Source organism: Molothrus aeneus, chromosome 3 (assembly GCF_037042795.1).
Source record: "Molothrus aeneus isolate 106 chromosome 3, BPBGC_Maene_1.0, whole genome shotgun sequence".
Lineage (NCBI taxonomy): Eukaryota > Metazoa > Chordata > Aves > Passeriformes > Icteridae > Molothrus > Molothrus aeneus.
Genome location: NC_089648.1, coordinates 52,322,935 through 52,331,710, shown reverse-complemented (window position 1 = coordinate 52,331,710; position 8,776 = coordinate 52,322,935).

Here is an 8,776-nt window from a genome sequence, read left to right as displayed (position 1 = left end):
GCGGCAGCGCGGGCGCGGGCGGAGCTGCCGCCCCCTTAGGAGGGGCCTCCGGTCCTGGGGCGTGTTCAGCATCCCGGGAGGCCAAACCGCGCACAGGGAAAACCGGGAAAAGTTATCCAAGGCTCTTTTAAATCAAGTCTTTTGTAGCAGGCGCATAAGGGGTTTGGTTTTGCGGGTATTTTATGTTCCTTGGGACAGATCGCGTAGTGCACTTTACGAAATAAAACTGGGAGACATTATTAATTCCGTTCTTAATTTAGTAAGCTGTATCTTGATGAACGGTGTTCCTTTAAAGTAGATATTTTCATTCCAAATTGTCATTCTTTCAAGTTATGTAAATAGTTTTTCACACTATGAGAACATACAATCAGAGTTTTTTTCATCTCTGCACCACTCTAATTCTCAGCTGCTGATGAATATAAATTGATGTGCTACCTAATTTTATCACTTTATCAAACAGTGTACTAACTTAAGATTCAGTATGAACAGGTAAAGTGAATTTTTAGTTATAACAATCAGTACTTCAACAGCAAACAACGAATGTAAATAAATCCAAACCAAGCGTTTCTTCCCCAGCTTTGTATCTTCCTTCTTTGTATCTTTTAACATAATTTATAGCATGTATCTAAGGGTCTAATTATAGGGACTGGGTTGCTAGGCAAGAAATGAGTATTTTGGGAAACTTCCTGTTCATGATACTTCTAAATACCAACCCAAAGCTGTTTCCTAATAGTTTACTGTGTAAATTAGAGCAATATTTTACACAGAGAGCCCATCACTAACTCATTTTTTTCTAATCTGGAAAGCAAGCTAATTATTCCTTCTTCTTTTTCCTATGAAAAAAATACCCCAAAATCCTGTGTGTGCTTTGGAATAGAATTGGACTTTGTCACAAATAATAACAAAACATCCTGGAAAAGCTTAGAGAAGGACATCTTAGAAAAACTGCAGTGTGACAATGTGAAAAGAAGAAATTACTTTTTATATAAAGTATTAAAATTTATTAGAATGCATAAAACTAAAACAGGAGCATGCATGTCATTTTGATTGTAATTGGTGTCAAGATCATCACCGCACCTGATAGAGGAATCCTTGAACTGTGAGAGAATTAGGTTATTGTGTCTTTTGTATTATTTTGTGTCTTTGATGATAACAATCCTGTATTTTCTTCTCAGAATAATTTTTTGAGTTCACATCAATCAAGACAATCAATGGTTTTTTGAAATCACATCAGTCTTTCTTTCCATTTTTTCCAGAACCAGGAAGAGAAGAGAAAGGTGTAATAATGTTATTTAATCCTGGTTTGAACAATGCCAAGAGTCTATATTTAAAAGAGTCAGATCAGATCTGTCTCTATTAATCATTCAGAGAGACTGAAAGTAGAGCATAAAGACCATAAAATCCACTCTGAATAACTTAAAATTCTTAGTGTTGTAAATTTTACTTGCTTTAAAAAACCCAAGAGATACTCAGCAGAACTGTGTTCATTTAGGTTACAGTATTAATCTCTTCTTGTTGTATAATTGAATAAAATGCTTTTTTTTTTCTTTTTATTGCAAAAAAACTTTGTAAACCAAAAGCAGACAGTGAGAGGGAACCAATGTGTTCCACTTCAAAGGATGTGTAAATCTGCACTTGTGATTCAGATGTTATGGTTAGGAATTTCATATCAATCCCTGGGTTTTAATGAAAAATTGGTAACATGGTGCCTCTCCTATGGGAGTTCATATTTTTGTACAGTATTGGTGAGGGAGGAGTGTGGAGGGTAAGCAAGAGCACAAGGAAGAAAATAAATTTTAAAATAAAACCAAAGAAACAACTTAGCATAAATATATTCCCTAAGAGATTTTTATAACCCTTGCAAACACATGGCATTGCTGCCAATAAGCAGCTCTATCAAGAAATAGAACCCCAGTGTGCAAACTTCTTAATGTGATGCTGTGAGATATTTCAGTCCTGGCCTGTGTGTCTGCTGCTCTCCTTCCTCTCTGGTGCAGGGCTGCACAGTGGTACCCGGCCACCTCCACTAACAGTGAGATCCACTTGAGCACCAAGCTTGCAATTTAGGTATTCAGAGGCAAAAAAGCTAGTTGATAAGCTGGCTGGGACTTAATAAAGGCAGTCATTTGTTATGTTCACTAAGTTAGCTGTCTGATTTATATATAGGCAAAAGTTTTGAGTGCCGCTGCAAAAAATGTTGGCACCTGAGACGCAGAATCCTGTTTGGAGTTTGAAAATCCAATCCAAAAATAGAGGAGATTGATTTGCATACTGGTTAAACTGATGTGTTCAGTAACTGAACTGGATTATGTAAAAGAACTTGGGAAAGAGCCGGACACTGGTTATGGAAAGAGAGAAAAATGCAGCAGTTGAGCTGCCCTTTGGTTCTCAGGAGAGCTGAGCTTTATTCTCTGCCTGACTCGCTGGGGTTATTTCCTCTATTTATGGCAGCTTTGATATTCCTGAAAGCACCATGCAGCATCAGCACTGTGTACAGGCAGGGGCATGAAGAAACTAGTTACATATTTCCAAACAATTTTCTAGTCGATTGGACAAGAAATTAAAGTGCTCTGCAGCTATGATTTGGTTTCTGCAGAAACTTCTGTTTTTATAATTAGCTGGTTACTGTTGTGCATCTCCAAAGGATCTGGTGGCTGAAATTCCCATGTTGAGAGTCTGTCCTCAGATCTCTTGTCTCACCGCAGCAAAAATCTGGTCACTGGATACAGATGTGTAGGCTTTAATTACAGAAATACTCACAAAAGGCAGAGCTCATTTGTCAAATGTACTCACAATTGTAAGAAGAGCCTTGCACTGGAGAATCAAAAGACACATAAAAAATACTGGTTGAGCTGGCTTCATCTACTTATGGAGGGGTACTTTTTGTTTTGGAGGTGATAAGGAGATTAATCATTTTGCACAAAGTTTTGCTGTGGTTCTCCAGCAAAGGCAGGAACTGAGAGGCTGGATCTCCAGATTTCCAGCCACCTACCCCAGCCCCAGAGATGCTTTTCTAAACTGCAGCTTGCTTCTGCAGAAAATGCAGCACTCTTCCTTAATTTCACTTCTACATTTGGGTATTCAGGAGCACATGTGAGGCATAACTTTGGACAAGACTGAGGGTGCAGGCATGCTGCAGAGACACCACAGCAGCACTGTTTGTTATGGCCACAGCTTGGCCACGTTTCAGTAAATGGCAAAAGTCCTGTTGGCAATCTGGCCAGAGTCCCAGTTATAAATCCAAAATTAGCATTTGGGGATGATGACATTATGGCTGGTCAGAGGCACACTACAGATTTCAGAGCTGTTGATAACATTTAAAGGCTGTCACATGCCTTGGACTGAATTCAGGTGAGGCTGCAGATATGAGAACTCTTAAGTAGGGTCTTCTTTCATACGTCTGTATCTATTTGTTTTCTGTTCTTATCCTTTACAAAATTATATGTTTTATTACCTGCTCATGTTTATAATAATCTCTCTTGGGAAGTGAAATATGCCCATATCTGTTTGGCTTTGCCCACATTTACTAGAGAGGAAAATCACAGATTCCTTCCCAATTCCTGTGGTATTTCCACTGTCTTTAGTGACCTAGAAAATATATTTACAAGCTTGTTTTTCTTTTTCATTTCACTGGATACTACATCTTTAGTAGTCTTAGTATGTTATATTTCATTATAGAACTTTTAATAGTTACTTTGCTGTACAATTTTAGAAAAACCTCTACTGTTGTCCAGGAGAAAAAAGTATTTCTGACTAAATTAAAAAAAAAAAACCAGCAAAATTAATTATTATTTCCCTGGTGTCACTACAGCATGGCCTGGTACTTGTGTCTCAGCCACTCTTACTGGAATGCTGCAGCCTGAGGTAGTAGCAGGAATCCTGAACCACCAGACCATCTGACCAGGTTCTGCTGGGTGGCAGCCTGGGAGCAGGATTTCTACAGAGAAAATCTGCTCCTGGCCTATGGGGCCAGAAGTGGAAACTTCCAAAATTATGGTTGGCAAGACAAAGGAGGCCTCTCTCAGAGACAGTCCCATAGACAGAGTTGTCCTGCTGTGGCTCTAGGAGATGACTTTTTTGGTAACTCAAACAGGTTCCCACAAAGAGTCAGGCTGAGATCAGACTGCCTGGAGAGATTGTACAGTTTCTTTTCAAGGAAGATTTCATGAGGATAAAGCTGTGAGTGAGTTGCTCTGAGCATACAGCTTGAGCCTGCTTTGGGAAGGAGGTTGCACCAAGACCTGGGTATCTGGTTTGACTCCTCTACAATTATGTTCATAGGCAAGGGTAACTTCAAGCTTGGCTCTCATGGAAGCCCCCACACCATTGTGGCTGCAGGGTGGGAGGGGGGTGCTGCTGGCACACACTGGGCAGCAGAGGGTCCCTCAGAAGCTGCTGCATGTACCTGTGGGAACGCTACTGTGCCCACCCCATGCCCCACCCCATGCCCCACCCCATGCTCCTATGGCCAGTGACACCAGTCTGGGCACCCTCAACAGTGCTGTGTGCTGCAGAGGAAGAAATTGGACTGGCATTTCCTTTATTGTGGGGAGGTGGCCACTATAAATTTGTCTTGTGTATGCCAGTAGTATGTCACCTGCTGAGAAAGCCAACTGTAGAATTAATTGTCAGGAATATGAGATGTATATTTTTCCTAATTGGCTTCAGTGCAATTATATCCAAAGGCCCTTTTCGCAGTCATTCACAGAGCTTAATTGGTATAGTTTAATATTACAATCTAAAAAGGCCTGGAAGGAGAGCTGGTATTAGGCTAGGTTCCTGATGAATTATAATTATCACTTTGTGTAGATGGATGGAAAACATTTCTAATTAAATTAGTCTTGTTACATAAATTAATATTGTGCTCTGGATAAAGCACTTCTGATTTCACATCTAAACTATTTTTAAGAGCACCAAGTTTGTGCCAGAATTTTACTTGGCAGGTCAAATTGTCTTTTAAAATTACTTGACTTTTCAGTAGCATCTTATGATATGTTTCTGCACTGAAGATGTTTGGCAATGACAGAACGATTCAAAGGTTGGACAGCAAATAAAGTAAAATATAATAAAATAAAACTATGCAACTAGCATAATTTCCTAGTTCTGTGAGCATGGGGGATTCACAGTCTGAATGACAGGAATTCATAGCATGACTGTCACACATTTTCTTCCTGTATTAATTTCATCTCCGTCTGAGGGTGTTTGTGAGACATGAACCGCTAATCTAATACTTTGAAAACAGGAAAGCTCATTAGCAGCTCTGGGGAAGGGAGTGAGATGGGTGAGGAAGGTGCAGGTCATTAAAGGTTAAAAAGTAAAGGAAGTGTGAAAGTTTTAAGAAGGATTACTCCACACATAACCTGTTTGTGCTCTGTAAAAACCCAAAGATTTTTGTGTATCTCACATTTCTTTCTCATTAACGAGACCTGCAGTGAATAAAGCAAGCAGGCAAATGGAAAGGTGTCAGCTGAAGATGTCAGGCTGCATTGCAAGGAGTGGATTATAGGCAGTCACTGCCCGATGACCGGAGCTTCATGGCCGAGTACATGCAGCCAACACGTCAGGTGTTGAACACGCCCTTTCCAACAGGCCTCATCACACATTCCGTTTAAGTTTCCAGAGCAACTGGAGTCTGTGACTCCAACAGGGTGGGTATTTTTCAAGAGCATAACGTGGGAGATAGATGGCCACTTTCTGGCAGAAGATAGTGGGAATATTGTGTCAAGACACTCTGTGCATATGGGAGACTGTTCCTGAATTTTTCTGCATGCATGCCCCCATGTGTATGCAGTACATTACAGCTTACCATATATATCAAAATTTGGCACTACTGTATCTCCCTAAACATCACATTAATCCATCTGTCTGTCACCATGGTAACAAGGCTCCCTATTGATGACTGAAGAAGAGCCGAACCATTAAAACTAAATGTACACTGTTTAAAAAAAAATCAGTAAGCTCATTTGGAATAGCACTACAGAGACACAAATGGTCAAAAATAGGCTAACTAATATTTTTTATGCATTATTTTTAGAGATTATGTGTATTATGGACCTGAAATAAAGCCTGTTATTGAAATGATCCTTAAATCTGATACTTGCTTCTTCACCTCTATTTTTTATATAATCTGCTGAACTCAATATTAAAAATTGTGCATTTTTTCAGAAATTTGCGGGCTCCATAGTAATTCATCCAGGAGGATGGAAAGATTAAATTAATATCCTAAAACCACCACATACAAAGCAGATTAGAAATATCGCTGAATATTTTACTGCACTTTTTCTTTCTCTCTCTTTCTCTCTTGCTTCCATACTTGAAACTTTGCCAAAATAAAATCAGTAAAGTGCACTCATTCATTAAAGGATCAATGTCTAACTGAGCACTGTTAGTAAGTTGGACCTGAGACTTTTTGAGAATCACTATGTTGTGAAAACTCTAACATGAATTACTGGACTTCATAAATCCTTCTTGGGCAATGTATTTCCATTTCTTGTTACACTGGCGCCATACATGCTATTAATGGTAGACTTGAGTCTATAATTCTATTAGGCTTTAAAGAGACCTTTGATTTTAGAGCCAAAATATAACTTCAAGCTAACAGCTGACTTCTCATCTCCTTCTGTGTTCATTGGATGGCACTTTTGGTTCTCTAGAAATGAGAGGACTAGAGAAAGAAATGGGAATACTGCATTTAAGAACAAACACTCTGTCACATTCACTGAACTGAAAGTATGAGTATTCTTGCTTATGTCAGGATTGATACCTGGTTTAAACTATGGCTCTGATCTTATCATAAACCCTTGGGTCAGGAGGTAGCTCACAAGGGTGCTTTATCAGCCCCATGAAAAGCTGACAGGTTGGAAGGTCAGATGGGGTCACTGCTCTGTCTGTGCGGGGGGATATGGAGTTTGTACCCGTGCATGTATGTTGCATGGATGTATATCATACAGATTTTATTAAACCTAATGTCCCAGTGGGCAAACATGGATGGTTTGCCCTGTTACATGGTACATGAGGCCCTGGACGACATGAAAGATCAACTGAACCTGGAAGATCAACTTGGTAGAACCAGGAGGCACAGATGCCACTAAGCAGCCTAGAGTTTCTGATTAACATCTGACATTTAAAATGTTTTCAGCTCTGAAGAAGCCACAGAAACTTACAGGAGTGGAGGAAAGCTCCCTTGCTCTCTCTTTTCTTTTCTCACTTCCTCTTCAGGTGGGTGAAGAATTGTGATCCCTTGAACTGACAAAAAAGGGTATTCCTGTCTGATATGAAGCAGTCAAAAAAGCAGCAACTGAAGAGAGTCTTCCTAGTTTCATTTTTGACAGAAAATAAAAGTATAATTCTGAACTTTATAAACACCAGGGTTGTGACATGTGCGTGGACAAAGACATAACAAAATGATCTGACAGCAAATGCTTTTGGAGGGCATAAAAGTGGCATTTGGCCATGCAGATGATGGATCCCTATGATGTATGTTGTGATCTAATTTGTGTTCATTCCAAGCAGTACATCATTACCACTGGATACAGCAGGCCTTCCAAAACATTGGCAGCTACCAGCACAATTTCTCAGTGTTCTTCCAGTGAGCTAAGCTGTCTCTGATTTTAAGGAGATCTTTGTTGGTCAATACAATTTATTTTGCTTTCCCAAATGTTAAAACAACAATGTAATGTGTTTCATTGATACAATTAATCTCAAACAGTTTATTATATAAAGAATAATACAAAGTAATAGCATTCCTAAGGATGGAAGGAACTTTTCTTTTTACTTACAAAATTATAAATTGTACCAACTTTTAAATTAAAGCTCAAAAGAGTGTGTTAATATTCAAAATTCAAAATCCTTACCATTTAAAATTAGTATTCCCATTCTAATTATTACTGAAAAAAAAGTATGCTCTCTCAAAGCGAGTATTTTCAAAAAGCATATTCTTATTTTCATGATTTTCAGAAATCATACCATTTCTCTTTGAATTTTATATTTTAATTGCATTTTTCAAGATCTAGACAACATCTTTTGTCACTCCAGTGAATTCCTTCCTCTTTTGAAGGAAACGTGAAAATTTCCTTCAAAACAGGAAATTGTATGCCATTGTAATAAAAACTTGGTTTGAATCCTCAGCTAGCATGAGAGAGTTATTTCCCCCCCAGCTGTATGTCTGTCTTCAAGCCATGCAGTAGTGATGTCCTCTCACTCCTGGTGTAAGAAATTTGGATGTTATAGAGGACATGCTTCTGCACTGCTGCTGGCTTTGGCTGCTAGTCATATACCATGGAGCGTTTCTTCAAAACCTCTTTTGGCACCTTCCCCTTTTAACAGTGATTCTCACCCTGTAAAACCCCATCCAAGGAGGAGCCACGTGGGTTCTGTCAGCCCACCAAGCAACAGAACTAGCCTGAGCATCCCTTATCCATGGTGGCCAAATCTAGTCTTTATTTTCTAAAGTGGTCTCTGCATAGCAACACTAGATGGAGACTTAAGACATAAGCACCTGGGTTTATTTAAGTCAAGGGGGTTAATTATGATGAACTCTTCTATTTGTGAGAAGTACTTAGATCTACATGTATTGTACAACATGTTTTTATTTAAAGTTTTCTGCTTGCCATCCATTTTGAGTGAGGTGTTCGAAGGCAGGTGTTTTCCTCCTTCATCTCAGCTCCATGGCTGGCCTCCTGGAGGGGGATAGTAGGGAATGTGGGTTGCCTCTGCCTAGTGGGGATATGGAGCAGGAACAAAGCAGTGAGAAACAGCTGATCTGCCCAAAACAGTT